This window comes from Moschus berezovskii, chromosome 10, assembly GCF_049115385.1.
Source record: "Moschus berezovskii isolate FMDL1 chromosome 10, NW_MosBer_1.0, whole genome shotgun sequence".
NCBI lineage: Eukaryota > Metazoa > Chordata > Mammalia > Artiodactyla > Moschidae > Moschus > Moschus berezovskii.
The window spans coordinates 98083817-98103304 of NC_142469.1; the positions used below are offsets into that span (position 1 = coordinate 98083817).

The 19488-nt window shown below is 41.1% G+C and overlaps 1 protein-coding gene across 5 annotated transcripts in view; it reads right to left on the reverse strand.

Moving 5' to 3' along the window:
* IPCEF1 (interaction protein for cytohesin exchange factors 1) overlaps window positions 1-19151 on the reverse strand; it is a 173241-nt gene extending 154090 nt beyond the window's left edge. For 4 of the 5 annotated variants that reach the window (XM_088840841.1, XM_055432854.2, XM_055432849.2 and 1 more), the window contains exon 1: window positions 19015-19151. The gene's annotated coding sequence lies outside the window, so the exon portion shown is untranslated. Of the gene's footprint in view, window positions 1-16020; window positions 16523-19014 lie in introns of all 5 variants that reach the window. The other variant, XM_088840838.1, reaches the window with a different exon arrangement.
* Between the last annotated feature and the right edge of the window lie 337 nt (window positions 19152-19488).

A 19488-nucleotide genomic window follows, 5' to 3' on the forward strand; every position in this document is an offset into this window, starting at 1 on the left:
TGGAATCATATAGCATGTAATCTCAGATTGGCTTCTTTCACTTAGTAAAATTCACTCAAGAATCCTCAATGTCTTTTCATGGCTTAATAGCTCATTTGTTTTCGGCATCAAATAATATTCCATTATCTGGATGAACCATAGTTTATGCATCCATTCCCCTGTTAAAGACATCTTCAGTTCAGTTCAGTCACTCAGTCGTGTCCGACTCTTTGCGACCCCATGAATCTCAGCACGCCAGGCCTCCCTGTCCATCACCAACTCCCGAAGTTCACTCAAACTCATGTCCATCGAGTCAGTGATACCATCCAGCCATCTCATCCTCTGTCATCCCCTTCTCTTCCTGCCCAGATCCTTCCCAGGATCAGGGTATTTTCCAATGAGTCAACTCTTAGCATGAGGTAGCCAAAGTATTGGAGTTTCAGCCTCAGCATCAGTCCTTCCACTGAACACCCAGGACTGGTCTCCTTTAGGATGGACTGGTTGGATCTCCTTGCAGTCCAAGGGACTCTCAAGAGTCTTCTCCAACACCACAGTTCAAAAGCATCAATTCTTCAGCGCTCAGCTTTCTTCACAGTCCGACTCTCACATCCATACATGACCACTGGAAAAACCATAGCCTTGACTAGATGGACCTTTGTTGGCAAAGTAATATCTCTGCTTAGTTGATTCCAAGTTTTGGCAATTGTGAATAAAGTTGCTATAAACATGTATTCAGGTTTTTATATGGATATAAGCTTTCAATTCCTTCAGGTAAAATCTAAGGAGTGCAACTGAAGGATAATATGGTAAGAATATTTTAGTTTAGTAAGAAACAGACAAATTGATTTCCAAAAATGGCTGTACATATTTTGTATTCTCATCGGCAATGTATGAGAATTCCTATTGCTCCACACCCTCACAGCTTTTTGGTGTTGGCAGTGTTTTTGGATTTTGACCATTCAGACGGATGTGTAGATGTATCTCCTTGTTTTAATTTGCATTTCCCTAACAAGATAAGATGTTGAGTATCTTCATACACATTTGTCATCTGTATCTTTGGTAAGGTATATGTTCAGATATTTTGCTAATTTTTTAATCACATTGTTTGTTTTCTACTTGTTGAATTTTAAGAGTTCCTTGTATATTTTGGGTTGCAGTACTTTATCAGATATGCCTTTTGCAAATATTTTCGCCAAGTCAATGGCTTGTGTTATTCTCTGACAACGATTATATTTTAATGAAACTCATTTGATATTGATTATGCCTTCAGTCCTCTAAATCTAGCTAGGTGTATATAGAAAAATGAATAAGATAAAAACCAAAATATTACCAGAAACACAAAATAACAAAATGTGCTAAGATGTACTGTTTTCTAAGAAATACCTTTTATTTATATATATATACTGAAGAAAGATCAGAAATCCAGTTAGACTCTTAGAAAATCAGTGCAATTTGTTAGTAAGTCAGACTTTTCAGGTAATGGTAGGCATCCCCAGAATCATGGAGCACAAAGTAACAGAAAGATAGAAAGTGTGGAAACGGAATTATACAATACTGTTTGATATTTTGTTCCCTGCAATCATCCTATTTGGCATTTAAAAATTACGAAAAAATTTTCCTAATTTTTTCCTAATGAAGATGATTGTTTTGCTTTATTTTCTTGGGAAAAATGCAGGAAATTAGTTTAAATAAACATCTTTGTTAATTCTTATTTATGTAGCTGGAATTGTTAGAGAAAAGAAATAAACGTTTCCAGTCTTAGATATGGTCAATAATGTCAAAATCTTGTTTATCAGGTCATCTTCCTCACTGTTCACCATATACTTTTATATGTTAGGCATTTTCCATAATAATAATGTTAATTTTTTTTCTAAATAAATGTTTGGGACTTCACTGGTGACTCAGATGGTAAAGAATCTACCTACAATGCAGGAGACCTGGGTTTGATCTCTGGGTCATGAAGATTCTTGTAGAAAAGAATGGCTACCCAGTCCAGTATTCTTGCCTGGAGAATTCCATGGACAGGGGAGCCTGGAGGGCTAAAGTCCATGGGGTCACAAAGTCCATATGCTAAAATTTAGCAATATGGCTTAGTCAACTGACTAGCTGTGTGGAAAACACCTTAAAAAGCTATTTCACCAATGTAACTTTCAGGTGAATAAAAATTTTGAATGCATAAAATAAAATAACAAAACTATTAAAAGTAGGTATAGGAGAATTTATTTCCTTCTGGAGATGAGAAAGCTTTTCTAAACAATACACAAAACCCAGATTCCAAAAAGATTAGTGAATGTGATGACATAAAAGGTTTTTTCTGCACAGAGAAAAATAACATGCAAAGTCAAAAGGCAAATGATCAACTGGGAAAAATATTTCAACACATATGACAATGAGCTCATTTTCTTAATGTAAAAAGACCGCTTACAAATCAGTTATAAAAGACCATTAAACAAACAGAAAAAAAGAACTTAGAGGCGGTTCATAGAAAACAAACACGAAAGGTTTGCAACAAATGAAAAGACAGTCAACCTCAATCATAAAGAAATGAAAAGCAAAATGGAAATGTTATATGAATGCTCAGTTATTGGAAAGCAATTCTTAAAATATACGTAATTAAGAGTATTTATGTGAAAAAAATTTAAGATGTAGCATGATCTATATAGTACACCTCTACCCATGTTAAATAACTAAATACGTATCTATATGTATATCTATATATACATATATATGCATTATGCTTAAATACATTCCATATGTATTGAAATACATCCGTATGTTCTATATGCATAGAATATTCTAGAAGAACATTGTATAAACCGGTGATAGTGGTTGCTTTTATAGTGGAAGCCTGGAAATCCAGTGTGAGTAGCAAATATAACTTTCCATCCTATGTGCTTTATATAAAATCTAAATTTTTAAATGGATGTCTGTATTACCTTTTCAATGAAAAATAACTAGTTGATTTTAAAAAGCTAAATTAATACGTTCAACAGATATTTCTTTGTGTCAGTCACTGTTCAAATGCTAAGAACATAGGTGATGGAAAACCAACATAAATCTCTGTCCCCAGCTCTAACATGCTCCTGAGGGGAGAACCATAAAAGTCTCTCATGAATTCTGTTCAGTCGTTATTTTTTGACAGCAACTTCACAAATGTTTTCTTTGGATATGTGCCCTTCTTAACGTAAGGGAATATATTGAGTCTTCCATACAATAGTAACTATAGAAACGCATTCCGTGGAACTGACACAATTGTCATCTTCATAATTTGGATAGGCTTTGTCAAGTTAGAAGAAGCAAGAAGAGATACATAATTCATACCTCCATATGTATTTATACACATTAGATTTTAGAACTTCATTGTGGAGAAGGCAATGGCAACCCACTCCAGTATTCTTGCCTGGAGAATCCCAGGGACAGAGGAGCCTGTTGGGCTGCCATCTATGGGGTCGCACAGAGTCGGACACCACTGAAGTGACTTAGCAGCAGCAGCAAAACTTCATTGTCCTTGCAGCAAAACATTTCTAACCTCTATGCCTTTGTTTTACAATTTATCTATTGAGAGTTTAGAAGCCTCTCACTCCCTTATTGCTTATTATTCATTATTTTAAAATTCAAACCTAAATTATGTCACAAAGATTCAGGACTAAAAGCATCCCCAAGACTTTTACTGTCATTCATACACATAAAAATTTCACCAGGGACCTAAGTTTTCATTTCCATTGCATCTCTATGTGTTTTTCTCTAGATATAGAACAACTATGCCAACAAAATGTAAAATTATAGCTGTTAAGAATTTGCTTCACTTATTAAAAATGTATATTTTAGTTAAAGGATGGAGTGAGCTGAAAACCGATATTCTAAAATATAGTGGATGAGCACAAGGCTTGCTCAGTGTTTGGTCATAAAGGGATTTCTTGGCCAATAAACTGGAAAAAGCTGCTTATTAAGCTTCCCCACAATTAAAAATTTTCCCCACGTTGGAGATTAACAGCACCTGTTAGCATATTAGTCCCCTAAAAAAATTCAAGGAAGAATTATGCTTAACTCTGAGCCTTTGTTTCTTTCTTCCTTCTCTATGCTAATTAATAGATTTCCTGCCATCAGAGGAAATTACCATCTGTGCTCAAAGCAGGACATGTTTCCATTTTTAATCTTTGCTTTCCTCTCAGCAAACTCTAGGGTACTTCCTGGCCCTACTCTGAAAGTCATGTTGTCATATTTCTTATTAGCTCACAGCTAACTTCCAGCTTCTATTGGTAAGAATTACCGCATAACATACCTCTGTCACAAGGAGCTCACTCTCAGTCCCCTGGTAAGAAGAAAGTGAAGACTGAACATGTGTGTGCTTAAAACAACTGAAATTCAATGCTACCTACCAGATTATTTCCTCATAAGGATAATCCTCTCTGAGAGAACACAGCAATAACCAATAACAACAAATGCAATACCCATTTTTTTTAAGCATGGAACAAAAGAGATCCAGTTCAAACCACTTCCTCAAAACAAAATAGGATGGGAAACAACCTTCCTGTTAACAGAATACCAATGGGACTTTTAAAATTACAGCCTCTCTTTCAGCTAACACTCTGCCCAAGAAAGTTTTATTGGATTAAATGTTAAAACGAATCCAAGAATTTTCTCTCACGAGTATGTTCAGACATGGATCCAAGCCTTCCAAAGTTCTGTTAGCTCTTGACTTTTATTGTTACGCCTTGCTTTCAAAGCTTCCTGGACCAAAACAGTCTACCATCTAAAGGTGAACCTTAATAAAAGAATTCTTTGTTTCCATTTTTTTTAAAAGGTGATGTTGTCACCAAGAAAATCCTGCTACAGTTTCCTTAATTCACGTACAGAACAAACATGGGCTTCCCAGGTGGTGCTAGTGGTAAAGAACCCACCTGCCAGTGCAGGAGACATAAGAGAAGCTGGTTTGATCCTTGGGTCGGGAAGATTCCCCAGGAGGAGAAAATGGCAACCCACTCCACTTGGAGTAACCCATGGAGGGGTACAGTCCATAGGGTGGCAAAGAGTCGGGCATGACTGAAGTGACTTAGCAAGCACGCAGGACAAACATGACTGAAAAATCAGGGACCATGACATTTTCATACTTTATGAGACAGATATTTGACCTAACATCTGATAACTTCTTATGAGGCAAATTCACCTTCTGGTGAAAGCCTGTGAGTGGTCCGTCTAGTCAAAGCTATGGTTTTTCCAGTGGTCATGTATGGATGTGAGAGTTGGACTGTGAAGAAAGCTGATCGCCGAAGAATTGATGCTTTTGAACTGTGGTGCTGGAGAAGACTCTTGAGAGTCCCTTGGACTGCAAGGAGATCCAACCAGTCCATCCTGAAGGAGATCAGTCCTGGGTGTTCATTGGAAGGACTGATGCTAAAGCTGAAACTCCAATACTTTGGCCACCTCATGCAAAGAGTTGACTCACTGGAAAAGACTCTGATGCTGGGAGGGATTAGGGGCAGGAGGAGAAGGGGACAGCCAAGAATGAGTTGGCTGGATGGCATCACCGACTCGATGGACATGGGTTTGAGTGAACTCCGGGAGTTGGAGATGGACAGGGAGGCCTGGCGTTCTGTGATTCATGGGGTCGCAAAGAGTCGGACATGACTGAGCGACTGAACTGAACTGAACTGAAACTTATCAATTAGCTAAAACTGGTCATTTTGTGTAAGGGTGTGCGTAAGAACTTTTTGATTTTAAAAAAACACCTTGAAAACTTTGAAGAGATTTCTCTCCTTTGGCAAACAGAACTGGAAACTCAAGTATTTTGTCTCCAGTTCTGCTTGAATTCCCACGTCTTCTCTGCCAGCTGGGTGCCCTCCCCCAGCCCCATCTGTGCAGCTCTCTAAATCACTGGGGAAACCACCAGGCACAAAGTCAGCACAAATACCCTCTGAGCCCAAAAGAAGTTGTCACTTAATCAGAGAGCCTGAGGAGAGAAAGGGAGGTTGGGCAGGGGCTCTGTTTTAAAAAAAAAAGAAAAGCACATTACAAGGTAAAGAAAAATTATCAGTAAAGACCTGTGTAATCAGGAGGTTTCCCCCAAAACCTTACAACATCTCCATGTTCAGCTGATCTTGAAGCAGGTCTGGTGGGGGGTGCCCTGGAGGGGATCGTGGTTGGAGAGACTTGAAAGAAATTTCTTCTAATGAAAAAGCCAGCATTAGCTGCTGCCTTGTGGAAATACAGGCTTGTCTCTTATCCAAAGTGCCCAAACCCAGATAGACTTCCTTTTCTGACCACCTTTGGAGTGTTACTGAAACTCAAGTCATGGGTTGGCTCCTCAAATAAGCTAGTTTGTTTAGAGGTCTTATCAGTCACAGACTCAACCTTAGTGCCTTATACAGGCACAGCCTTGACAGAGATGAGCATTAGGAGAGAGGAAGGCTGAAATGAAGGAAATCTACCATCTTCAAACACACAGGACAACACCGCATTATACTGGAAAACATTTTAAATCAGAAAAGGAGCGGAACGAATCTTCAGGAATAAATGCTGCAGTCTTTGTTGCCGGGCAGTTGACATTTAGAGGGTCTAGACTAAGTGTTTATCAGCTTGAAGCTGTGGGACAGATGAGCCAAGTGGTTTGGCAACCAAGACTAGCTCCCAGTCAGAACCGGCTAATTCACACAATGGTATTGTAACTCATGACAACTGAATGACTTTTCCTTTCCAAGAATGTGTTCATGTTAACCCAGAGTTAACAGTGGAGAGTCTGGGAGTCAGGAAATCTAGGCAGTGAACTGAGCGTTACCTCTAACGAGCTGCTCACACTTGAGAAATCACAAAAGCTCTTTGGACCTCCATTCCCTATCCATAAAGCGATAAGTGGAGACCAAATGGAGTCCACAGTCCCTCTGAGCTAAAATAGGTTTGGTGTCTGATTCTAGGCAGTAGGCAATGACATCAGGCCTCCAACACAGGTGGGTAGAGGCTTTCTGAAACATCCAATATAAACTAAGAATACTTGCTCAGTGGGATGACCCAGGCTAGGACACAGTGAGGACCAGAAGACAATTAGGCTTGAATTCAAACTTTACCTAGATGATAAATTAGTAGAGACAACTGACTGATAAAAGGCAATAGGATGCTCCAGAGGCAGAAACCTCCTGTAAGATGCAGTAGACTAGAGCCTCAGTCCAGTTACTCACTAGTAAAATGACCTTGGACAAGTCACTTCACCATTCTGAGCCTCAGTTTCCTCCATGGGTCCATTACTATCTGCCCTGCACACAGACAGCACAAAGCTGATCTAAGAAAATGTGCACAAGCACGCTTGGTTGATTGTAAAGACATCACAGCTCAGAGGTTCCACACAAATAGGCATTTAGGATTTAGAAGGAGGTCTCCTTCCCAAAAAATAAAACAAAAACAAACAAAAGGGTAGAAGAACATTTTTTGAGTGAACAGCTTCCAACTTTCCCACTGATAAAATATGGACACTGAAATGTCAATAGGTGAAACTTCAGTGACTCAGACGGTAAAGAATCTGCCTGCAGTGCAGGCGACTCGAGTTCGATCCCTGGATGGGGAAGATCCCCTGGAGATGGGAATGCAGCTACCCACTCCAGTATTCTTGCCTGGAGAATTCCATGGACAGAGGAGCCTGGCGGGCTATAGTCCATGGGGTCACAAAGAAGTCAGATACAACTGAGTGACTATCTCGCTTTCACGTCACTTTACTTTCTCTAGGCTCTCCAAGAGAACGGGGAGCAGACTGTTCATTGGAAATGACAGCGTGATAAAAAGACTGCTAAACCCAAGTGTTTGTCATACTTATTCAAAGCCCCAGACCACGCAAGACGTTCAAGGAAGCAAAAAAGTCAGAGAATCTCTGCTTTACACCAAGAAGCAGGACACATGCCGAGAGGCAAGGCGATCGATAGGGTTCAGCAGAGGGATTAGTCCAATATGCCCAGCTAATCCTGAAAAAGAGGCACAGAAACCTGGGAGTTAGGGTAAAGAAGAAAGAATAGGGCGAAGCCAGGATTCCCTGGGGGCTACTGATTGGGTGAACAGGTAGGGGGGAAAGAAGACAGTTTTTCTCGCGTGAATAACTAGGAAGAGAAGTATTAGACAACAAAACTACCCTGACCTAGAAAATATCAATACAAGTATGATTCAACAAAGCAAAATTAACCCCTAAATGCGGCGGAAAGAGAGCTTAATGATTTTTTTAAAATTATACCCAACCAAGTTTATTTGTTTTGATCAACTCTCTATGAGTTCTCAAAAGACTATAAGGGGACTAGCCAGAGAATATTGAGCATTCAATTCTAAACACATGTAATGTAATAGGAATATGATTTTAATATGTCAGAGTACAGTTGTATCTCTTTTTTTTTCAAATACACACACATATAAAGAAAAAGAACAAAGTATTGAAATTTTTGCACCAAAATGTTAACTTTGTTTAGTTCAATATGGTAGAAAAATGGGAAATATTTATCCTTTCCTCGTTTATGTGCATTTTGGCAATCAATGTGCATTATACGTGTGCTAAAAAAATTAAAGTATTTTTAAAAACAAGCAGTAAATACCATGATAGTTGACAATATAAATTTAGTATGAGGTTGAATGCAAAGTACTTGCCTAAAGAAATCTTTTTATCTAATTTGGTATTTACAAATTTTTTTTCTCAACTTCTTCTGGTCTTCTAATAAATTGAAACCATGAAAGGAGACTATTCTAACACACCTCAAAATCCTGCCTGCCTAACTTTTAATGTCTTTTAATTTTCTTCCCCTTTTCAATCTGAATGCTTAGAAGCAAAGAGCCTATCTCTTTGACCCAAGCCTCCTCGGCTGTGATCTGGAAATGTCTTTAGAAATGAGATATTCCTCAGCACTTGGGCAAATTGGTGACAAGCACTCCTGACATTATCTTCTTCACCCAAACAAGCATCCTCTGGCCTAAATGGAGTTAGATGACATATACTCCCAGCCCGGGGATGAGAGGAGAGGGAGAGAAGCACAAATCAGCCTTATCTAAAAATAAGAGATCTCGTGGCATCCTTTTCCCTCTTCCCCCAAGGCAGCCATATGTTAAATTCTGGTGCCAGAATCAAAGGTTGGGCTTTGCTGGGGTTGGGCTCCCAACTACATTACTTTCTGTGTGACCTTGAGCCAAGTTCCTAAACTCTGAGCCTGTTTCTTCATCACTTTCCAGAGTGATTTGATTGAGAAAATTAGACAATGAATATATAGCCTTTATCACCTTCCCTGGGAGGCAGCAAGTACACGTTAACTCTTAGTGATAACAGCAGTGCCAACCACGCGTGACACACAGCTGGAGATGTGGAAACCAATGCAGCCTGCGTGAGAAACTGCAATTGGAAACAAGGAGCCCTCACAAACCCTATTTTCTGGCTTCACTCAAAAGCTCACCTCAGTGGCACTCACTGCCCAGGAAGTTCTAAACACTGTAGAGGAGACCACACTGGCCAGGGGCTTCCATCCATTGGCAAAAGGCCCAGGTGCCCGCTAAGAAACATGAGGCTGTGGGGAGCAGACGACAGTGCTCAGTATCTGAACTCCATCCGGGACTGAGAGGAGAGCCTGCTAACCTGCGCCCAATGTAGAGCACAGAGGAGTGTTTAATGCAAAGTGGAAATGACCCCACGTCTAGGACTCTGCTGCTCCCAGGAACACCAAACTGAAAAGCAAGTCCCTTCCAAAGGAATAGCCGAGCCTTGCCTGCTCTGCTCACTTACTCCGCTAAGTGGTCTGGGGTCTCTCTCCACTTGCTGGCTTCTCAGAACAGGATAGCTGGGGGTCTGATGTTCTTTTCAAGGCAACTGCTCTGTACATCACTCTGGAATGCTGGTGAGTGTCCACAAAATAAACTGTGCTCGAGTGCCTACCTCCAACCCTGCTCGACAATTCCCTCTAAGTCCCTGTTGCCTACGCAAAATGTCTCCAGTTGGTTAATCAAGTTGAAAATTCAAGTCCAGGGAGCTCAGTGGCTTGTGTTCCAGGGTGAAATGCAGCTTGTGCTGGAAAATCCTGGCCAAGTTTCACCAAGAGAGTTCAAGTTCAGAGCCTTCTCTTTGACAGAATGGCTGTAGCTGAATCTAACCAGGGAAAGGTAACCTTAATTCACGTGATGATAAAAGAAAGAAAGTGAAAGTGAAGTCGCTCAGTCGTGTCCGACTCTTTGCGACCCCATGGACTGTAGCCTACCGGGCTCCTCTGTCCATGGGATTTTCCAGGCAAGAGTACTGGAGTGGATTGCCATTTCCTTCTCCATGGGATATTCCCAACCCAGAGATCGAACCAGGGTCTCCCGCATTGTAGACAGACGGTTTACCGTCTGAGCCACCAGGGAACTTAAAAGGTGATCATGTCTGTTTTCTTGCATTAAAACCCCTGGAAAACATGAGATATCCAAAAGGCTCTTGGTGAAAGTTAAATATTCAAACATGGCCTTTTCATCATATTATATAATTAATATTTACATTCACGAGTGAGAACAATTCTTTGCCTATTTTATCAGGATCATAAGAGAGGCTTGGATTCATGGTTCAATAAGGAATCAGCAAATAAGGCCTTTGGCATAATTTGCCTTTAGGCTTTTAATAGGTAGAAAGAACAAAGTTGTTATAACTGACCCGTACTTCAAGTGAATTAATAAAATGTTCCTGCCACAGCCATTAGTTTGCTAAACTTGCAGAAGTTTCAAGAAGTTGATAAGGTAACATGTAGTCATCAGACCAGAAAAACTAGTGCAAACATCCCCCATATCATTTTATACTGAGTTATCCAAACAGAATAATCATAAACAAGTAGCTTTGTAACCGTAAAAAGCATGGTTTTCATGTTCCCAGTCATTTTCTCCGTTTTTTAAAAGAATTAAAGGTTTCCTCCTTAAAACGTGACTTACTATAAGTATAGCCAAGTGTCTTCTGGGTAAGAAGTGACACCTTACACCGAATTATGTTCTGTGGGAGTGGATAATGTTAAATTGAGACTCCTGGGAAGAATTTTGAATCAGCTCCATTTCTTTCCTTTTCTCTGAGAGGTCTTGTATTTTCCTATTTTAGATATGTTTGGCAGTGATAGAAAAATTTGTCTATAAATGGTTCAATGTTCTATTCCTATGTAATATTAGAGATTAGTACACCAAACTCCTAAGGAAGTATTTCCCTTCATGAAAGTCAGGGGAAAAAAAGAAATTCTAATTTGTTCAGTGTGAAAGAATCTAACCAGTCACAAATGTCCATTGAGCATTTTGAAAGAAATTACCTAAAATTAATAACGAGTCTAAATAAAGTTGATTATTAATAAATTAAGAGGAGGAACAAAAAGATATTTTTAGTTTTGAATAGATTAAATGAACTAGCCAACCTACAGTAATGTTTTCCTGCTATAAGAATGTTGTTCTGCTAGGGATAATTATGGTAATAGGGATTAGGGTAATTTAAACTGGACTGACTGAAAAGAGGAAGAAAGAGATTCTTAAATTGAAGAAAAACCCAAGAATATATTTAAAATCCTGGCTATTTATGCTGCCATTAAAACAACTATGCAGATACCAAGCTAATTTTATGTATCAAAGGGATCAACAATCATAGGTGAAACAACTAAAATGACCCAACATCAATGACTTGGAAGTCTCTGTTAGCTATATGTTTAGATTGAAGGCTTGAGTTTTTATGTTTAGACCAAAACACTATCACATTGCATCATTTTCGAGTTCAGAATATTTGAACTTTTCTTTTGCTGTACAGCTTGAGGAAGTAAACATCCTCTCAAACGGACATTCATGTTCCATATCTAGCAGATGACCACAACAGTATAATAATCCGGAATCCCCAACTAGACTCAACTCATGAAAGGAGGCTCTTTTACAGATTTCACAATAGCCTAATTTCCATTTTGTTAATGTGTCCCATTGTTCAGTGTCTGTATTCATTCCCATTCAATGATGAAGTGGATCTACTGTTTGAGGCCCAGTGCCACCAGTTAAAGTCAGAGAAATGAGTCATGCTGGATTTGGTCCCTAGAAGCACTTGCCAGCAATTAGATGAGTTTACGACTCTTACTCTTTACTCCCTTTAGTTTCCTGGGGCTATAGTCACAAAAAACTACAAGCTAAGTGACTTAAAACAACAGAAACTTACTCTGTCATAACCCTGGAGACCAGATGTCTGAAATCAAGGTGTCATCAGGGCCAGGTTCACCATAAAACCCATAGGGAAGAATTCCTCCTTGCCTTCCCCTAGGCATCTGGAGGGCTGGCTATTCCTTGGTGACCACTGGCTTGCAGCTACATCACTCCACTTTCTGTCTCCCTCATCACATTGCTTTCTCCCTGGCTACCTCCAGATTCACAAGACTTTCTTCTTATAAGGACATCAGTCTGCTTGGATCAGGGCTCCTTTCATTGTGACTTTAACTTAATCACATCCACAACTCCTCCATTTCCAAATTTGACCACACTCTGACATACTGGAGGTTAGAACTTTAGCAGGTTTTTTCTTTGGGGGAGGAGACACAGTTTAACTCATAACACCACTTACTACCTTTCATCCAATCGTCTTTTACCTGTAAAGCTCTTATATACCAACTGAGTCTCTATATGGTTCAGTTCAGTTCAGTCGCTCAGTCATGTCTGACTCTTTGCGACCCCATGAATCACAGCACGCCAGGTCTCCCTGTCCATCACCAACTCCCGGAGTTCACTCAAACTCATGTCCATCGAGTCGGTGATACCATTCTCTGTCGTCCCCTTCTCCTCCTGCTCCCAATCCCTCCCAGCATCAGAGTCTTTTCCAGTGAGTCAACTCTTCAACTCTACATGGTAAGATAATAAAATCTGAGCCAAGACAGAAGGCCCCATTGGTTTATAATGTTTTCACTTTCTTAAAAGCATTTCCACCTAATTGCATTTGGTCCACACAACAAAACAAACTGGATAGGTATTTTTATCTCAGGTTTTATGGATGAGAAAACTGAAGTGTAGAGTAGTTAAAGACCTTGCTTGGTAGCACACAACCTTTATACTGCCACAGGCAGAATACTCAGGCCTCCTAACCTCTTCATCTGTGCTGTTCCCACTAATAAACAGGGCCTAACATGTAGTATCATCACTATGAGTACACTGACACTCAACAAAGAAACTGGATTTTTCAAATTAAATAGGACATTGTTACAAAAGAGCAACAGGAGGGACCCTTGTGATGGTCAAGTGTTATGTCTCTTGACAAAGGACTATCCAAGTTCTGAAACTCATGAAGCCCACTGGCTCTCCAGACTCCTTTGGTTCCATTTGGTTGAGAAGTACTCCCTACATAATCCTTTCAGTTCAGTTCAGTTCAGTTAGTCGCTCAGTTGTGTCCAACTCTTTGCAACCCCATGAATCACAGCACGCCAGGCCTCCCTGCCCATCACCAACTCCCGGAGTTCACTCAAACTCATGTCCATCGAGTCGGTGATGCCATCCAGCCATCTCATTCTCTGTCGTCCCCTTCTCATCCTGCCCCCAATCCCTCCCAGCATCAGAGTCTTTTCCAGTGAGTCAACTCTTCACATGAGGTGGCCAAAGTATTGGAGCTTCAGCTTTAGCATCAGTCCTTCCGATGAACACCCAGGACTGATCTCCTTTAGGATGGACTGGTTGGATCTCCTTGCAGTCCAAGGGACTCTCAAGAGTTTGCTCCAACACCACAGTTCAAAAACATCAATTCTTTGATGCTCAGCTTTCTTCACAGTCCAACTCTCACATCCATACATGACCACTGGAAAAACCATAGCCTTGACTAGACGGACCTTGGTCGGCAAAGTAATCCTTTCAGTTCAGTTCAGTTCAGTTCAGTCGCTCAGTCGTGTCCGACTCTTTGCGACCCCATGAATCACAGCACACCAGGCCTCCCTGTCCATCACCAACTTCCAGAGTTCACTCAAACTCATGTCCATAGAGTCGGTGATGCCATCCAGCCATCTCATTCTCTGTCGTCCCAGTCTCCTCCCACCCCCAGTCCCGCCCAACATCAGACTCTTTTCCAGTGAGTCAACTCATCGCATGAGGTGGCCAAAGTATTGGAGTTTCAGCTTTAGCATCAGTCCCTCCAATGAACACCCAGGATTGATCTCCTTTAGAATGGACTGGTTGGATCTCCTTGCAGTCCAAGGGACTCTCAAGAGTCTTCTCCAGCACCACAGTTCAAAACATCAATTCTTCGGCGATCAGCTTTAGGTCAGCCTAATGGCAACCCACTGAAGTAGTCTTGCCTGGAGAATCCCGTGGACAGAGGAGCCTGGCGGGCTACCGTCCATGGGGTCACAAGAGTCAGACACGACTCAGCAACTAAACACTACCGCCAAGAAGCAGCTATACTGACAACCACATACATGCGGTCAGTTCAGGACGCAGGGAGTCCCCCCACCAAAAAGAAAAACTCCTTTCCATAACTCTCAACCAACAAATAGAAAGGAATGTCAGTTAAGGAGATTTCAAAGTAGGAAGTGAATCTGCTCATACTCCCCCTTGGTCTCCCAATCCTTGGCCTCAGTTCACTATCTTATATAAGAAAATATTGAATGCAAATGAAATCAATGCAGTGTCATGTACACTGGTAGTTAGGCCCACAGGCTCAGAAATGCACAAAGATCTGGGCCTGAATCCTGTCTCTAGCCGAGTGCTTTTAGGGTATTTTAACTCTTGAAGCTTCAACTTCGTGGACATAACAGCAGTGCTATTAGTATTTCCCAGGACTGTTTTATAAAGAGATTGCTTTGACAATTGTTCATGTGAAAATAAAAATGTTGATTATGGTGCCTTGTTCAACAATATCTTTGGTTTGTATTCAATGCTCCACGCATGAACATTCAGTAAATGCTATGGACCATCTGTTCCAAAGTCTACCACGTTGCTACTTCTAGTTCAATTTGCATTGCATACTGACTGGGTTACCTGGTTACCTTGTTAATTTTTCACCTTTCAATGCCTTCTATTTCAATTCCCGTGTCAGTTTAAGAAACCTGTTTTTCGCTCCCATTTGTTCATTCTTTTGCCTCTTTGTCTGCCAATAATCTCTCACTTGATCATTTCTAACACAAGGACAGATTTGTCCCAGTGCCTATAAGCCAAAATAAATGATTTTGGTTAAGTCACTGATAAGGGCCTCCTCCACAGTGACTGGTCAGTACTGAGTGGGATGGTCAAGATCCTAAGAAGAAATATTTGCTGCTCTACAAAAATATTTTTCTGATCTCTCCCCAGGTATATCAAGATGGAAAAGACAAGTCAATATTCCCTTAAAGTTACTCTTACGACAGCAGATGTAAACATAATTTAGAACTATCCAACTGACTGTTGAACTTGCTAGAATGTCACCCAATACAGCTTCAGAGGCAATTATAAATCATCTAGAGAAAATAGCCTTTTTTCATGTGATTCTAGGAACCAAGTAGACTAGTCAGCCCCAGAGGGGACCTGGTTCACTAGTCTCACTTTAGAGCTGTCACAAAATTCTGCAGCAAACTTAATCTCAAAGGGGATTCCCCATGAAGATTAAATAATATAAATCATGTCATTTCAACTGCAAGGAACCACAAAGTTTAGCACACTATAACTAAAAACTACTTAGTGGAAGATTAAGAGAGTTAAAATTGTGTTGATTTTTTTAACTCCGCATGTATTTTGTTTTCAGATTATTAGGGTAGTCTCAATATGCTTCACTAATGAAAAATTTGAAAAAAAATAGAAAACTTTGAAGACAAATAAAAGCATCAGCTATAAACCAAATTGGTGGTGGTGGTGTAGTCGCTAAATATGTCTGACTCTTGCGACCCCATGGACTGTAGCCTGCCAGGCTTCTCTAACCATGGGATTCTCCAGGCAAGAACACTGGAGTGGGTTGCCATTTCCTTCTCCAATGCATCCCCTTCTCCAAGGGATCTTCCTGACCCAGGAATCGAACCTGGGTCTCCTGCATTGCAGGCAAGTTCTTTACCGACTGAGCTATGAGGGAAGCCCATAAACCAAATTAATTCTATGTTAATGTATTAACATATTTACCTCAGTCTTGCTTCTCTGCAGTGTTTTACTTAGCTGAAAGTTTTTTCTTCTTTTTATTAATTTAACCTTCAGTTCAGTTCAGTTCAGTCACTCAGTCGTGTCCGACTCTTTGCGACCCCATGAATCACAGCATGCCAGGCCTCCCTGTCCATCACCAACTAGCGGAGTTCACTCAAACTCATGTCCACAGAGTCGGTGATGCCATCCAGCCATCTCATCCTCTGTCATCCCCTTCTCCTTTCACCTTCAGTGTTTCCCAGAATCACGGTCTTTTCATATAAGTCAGCTCTTCGCATCAGGTGACCAAAGTATTGGAGTTTCAGCTTTAGCATCAGTCCTTCCAATGAACACCCAGGATTGATCTCCTTTAGAATGGACTGGTTGGATCTCCTTACAGTACAAGGGACTCTCGAGAGTCTTCTCCAGCACCACAGTTCAAAAGCATCAATTCTTCAGCGATCAGCCTTCTTCACAGTCCAACTCTCACATCCATACATGACCACTGGAAAAACCATAGCCTTGACTAGACAGACCTTGGTTGGCAAAGCAATGTCTCTGCTTTTTAAATTTAATCTTAGTATATCACAATATTTCATAAACATCATTTTATTGATGGTCTTTTTAATACACTATCATGTACTTAACAATCTTGAAAACTAGGCATATAACATTTATTTTTAATCCATAATTTGTGAATCAGGCTTATTTTATGAAATTTAGAAAACATCAAAAAATAAAGATAAATTGGTGATTGAATTTCTAAGTGTGACCATAGGGTTTTAAAAACTAAAGAAAATATGTTGGCAACTGCCATTTGGTAAAGATCTACGAGATGGCAGGCACCATGCAACTGCATTTCTAATCCTTACATGACAGCACAAAATGTTCATGTTATTATAATCATCACTTTGAAGGTTCAGAGGTCATAGAGCTAGTAAGTGGTGGATACAGACTTTGAACAGATGTGTCTAATCCCCAGACTGCTTCCTGACCAAATCACACTACCCCCCATCATCACCTCCACTTCACCACTTCTTCCACCACCACCTCCATCACCACCACTGTCATCTCTACCATCACATCTATGGGTCTCTACCATCACCTTCACCAACACCTCTCTCCGTTATAAGCACTTTCAACACCATTTCCATCACCAGCTCTACCACATCCTCCACCATTCCCTCCACCACCACCTCCAGTATCCACCACCACCTCCACCATCTCCACCACCACCTCCAGGATCTCCACCACCACTTCCACCACCTCCAGGATCTCCACCACCACCTCCACCATCTCCACCACCACCTCCAGGATCTCCACCATCATGTCCACCACCTCCAGGATCTCCACCACCAGCTCCACCATCTCCACCACTTCCATCATCACCATTTTCAGCACACATTTCCAACATCAGCTCCACCACCAACCATCAGCTCTACCACCACCTCCGCATCACCTTCATCATCACCGCTTCTACCACCACCTCCACTGTCATCTCTACTAGCAGCTCGAACTCTACAGCACCACCACCACCACCACTTCCGCCAGTCCTCCACGTCCACACACAGCACCACAGTGCCACTCAAGGTTTCTTCTCATCTCTTTTCTACACACCCTTTCTTCTCTTCCCACCTTCATATTCTCCGTTCCCGCTTCACTCTGACCTTTTCCAACCTGGACCTCCTTATGAGTCATGGAGAGAAGGCAGACACTGCCAGACCACACTCATTTCATGAACAGTCCCAATCGCTCATTCACTCACTGCACAGACACTGACTGGGCGCCTGGTATGGGACGGGCCCTGTTCTGAGCACTGAAGTGTCCGGTAATTCTCCCATTTGTAGGATTTTCTTCAATACCAAAGAGCTCACAGGATTCTCTGCACTCCCACACACCATTTACCCCATTCAACTTGCTTGAGTTCCCAACTCGTTCTGCCTGGCCTCCACAGTAGATGGAAAGCAGAAGTGAACTGCTCAGAAAGGACACGCGAGTAAAAAGGAAAGTCTCAGGCAATAGTCGTGAAGTAAGTTCTTATCACTTATTGCCACAGCAAGCCACCACAGGAAGGAACTTCCTATTTCCATAGTGCTTAACGCAGCTTGCCTGTAAGAGTCCACACATGCACTGTCTTCAGAAAAGACACTTGATAGTATAGAAAGAGAGGAGAGGGACATTTAAAAATGAACAATGAGTATATCAACAAATACACAAACTGAAGTCCTTTTTCTTCCCACCTGTATGATGTGAGCAGAAGGAAACCTGTGTTCTTTCTGTTTCTATTTCCAAGTCAAATTTTAATTAGCTGTAGAGGAATCCGAGTCTGTGTATGACTATACAATGCCTGAGAACACACAGGCCCCTACATACTAATAAATTCCACTACTACAGTCAGCAATGCCTTGGTGGCTTATAATCCTGTCTCTTACAACTAAGTTTCTTTCACACATTCACAAGCAAAGAAAACCAAATGTTCCAGATGTCCTGGGTAAAAACCTCTGAACCAACATTACTTAAGTTCCCATTTTCATACAGAGATATCTTATCAAACCTGTGACTTTTTATCTAAAAGTAAAATCCCCTCCAGCGGTCTGCATACAAAGGAGGATTCTCTACAAAGAACACACCTCTCAAAAGAGGGTGGCCACAGAGTGCTTTCCCAGATGAATTCCTCAGGACCCACACACATGCCGAACTGTGTTTTTCTAAATCAAACCCGTGGTCTGAAGTCTCAGCAGTTATCAATACAACATCCACTACAGAAATAGAAGAAAGGAGAGTTCACAGTTCTCTCCTTCAAAATTCTAAGAGTGTCTGTAGCACTGGACTTCCCAACAGCAAGTTTATGAAGAGCTGAGCAAACATAACATCCCAAGAGTTACATCTTACTCACAGCTCACTATTTTAAAGAGAGTGCCAGAGTATCCATTGCTTCACCATCTTGAGATGCCAAGCAATGACTTTATACATCAGCCAAGGAGTCGTTTTACTTACATGCAATAAAAAGAGTAAATCCAAGCACCAACTCTTTATCCCTGATTTCAGAAAATTCATAATACTCTGAGGTCAAGCTTGAGGATTCCACCGTATGTGGCCACAGCTCGGGCAGCTCCACAAGACGACCATTAGAAGCTGGCCAGAGAATAAAGCTCTTTCAAAAGAAGAGGAAGTGTCATCTCTACTTCCCCAATCTCATTGTTCTTCCTTCTTATTGTTAATAAGCCTTCCTTGATTCCAAAACCCAGGACACAATTCATGTAAATTAGTTACATCCCCTCTGTCAGACTCCACTGATCACTAAACACTATTCAGTATGTTCATTTCCAGGACACACGTGGGAAACATTACATGGTTTTGCATTCTCATTTTGGAGGCAAAGATGTTTATTTGCAGGTGGGGGTGGGGTGGGGTGGGGTGAGGTCATTTGCAGAGCTGTTCCCGGTGTGTTTAGTTGAAATGCTGCTTTTT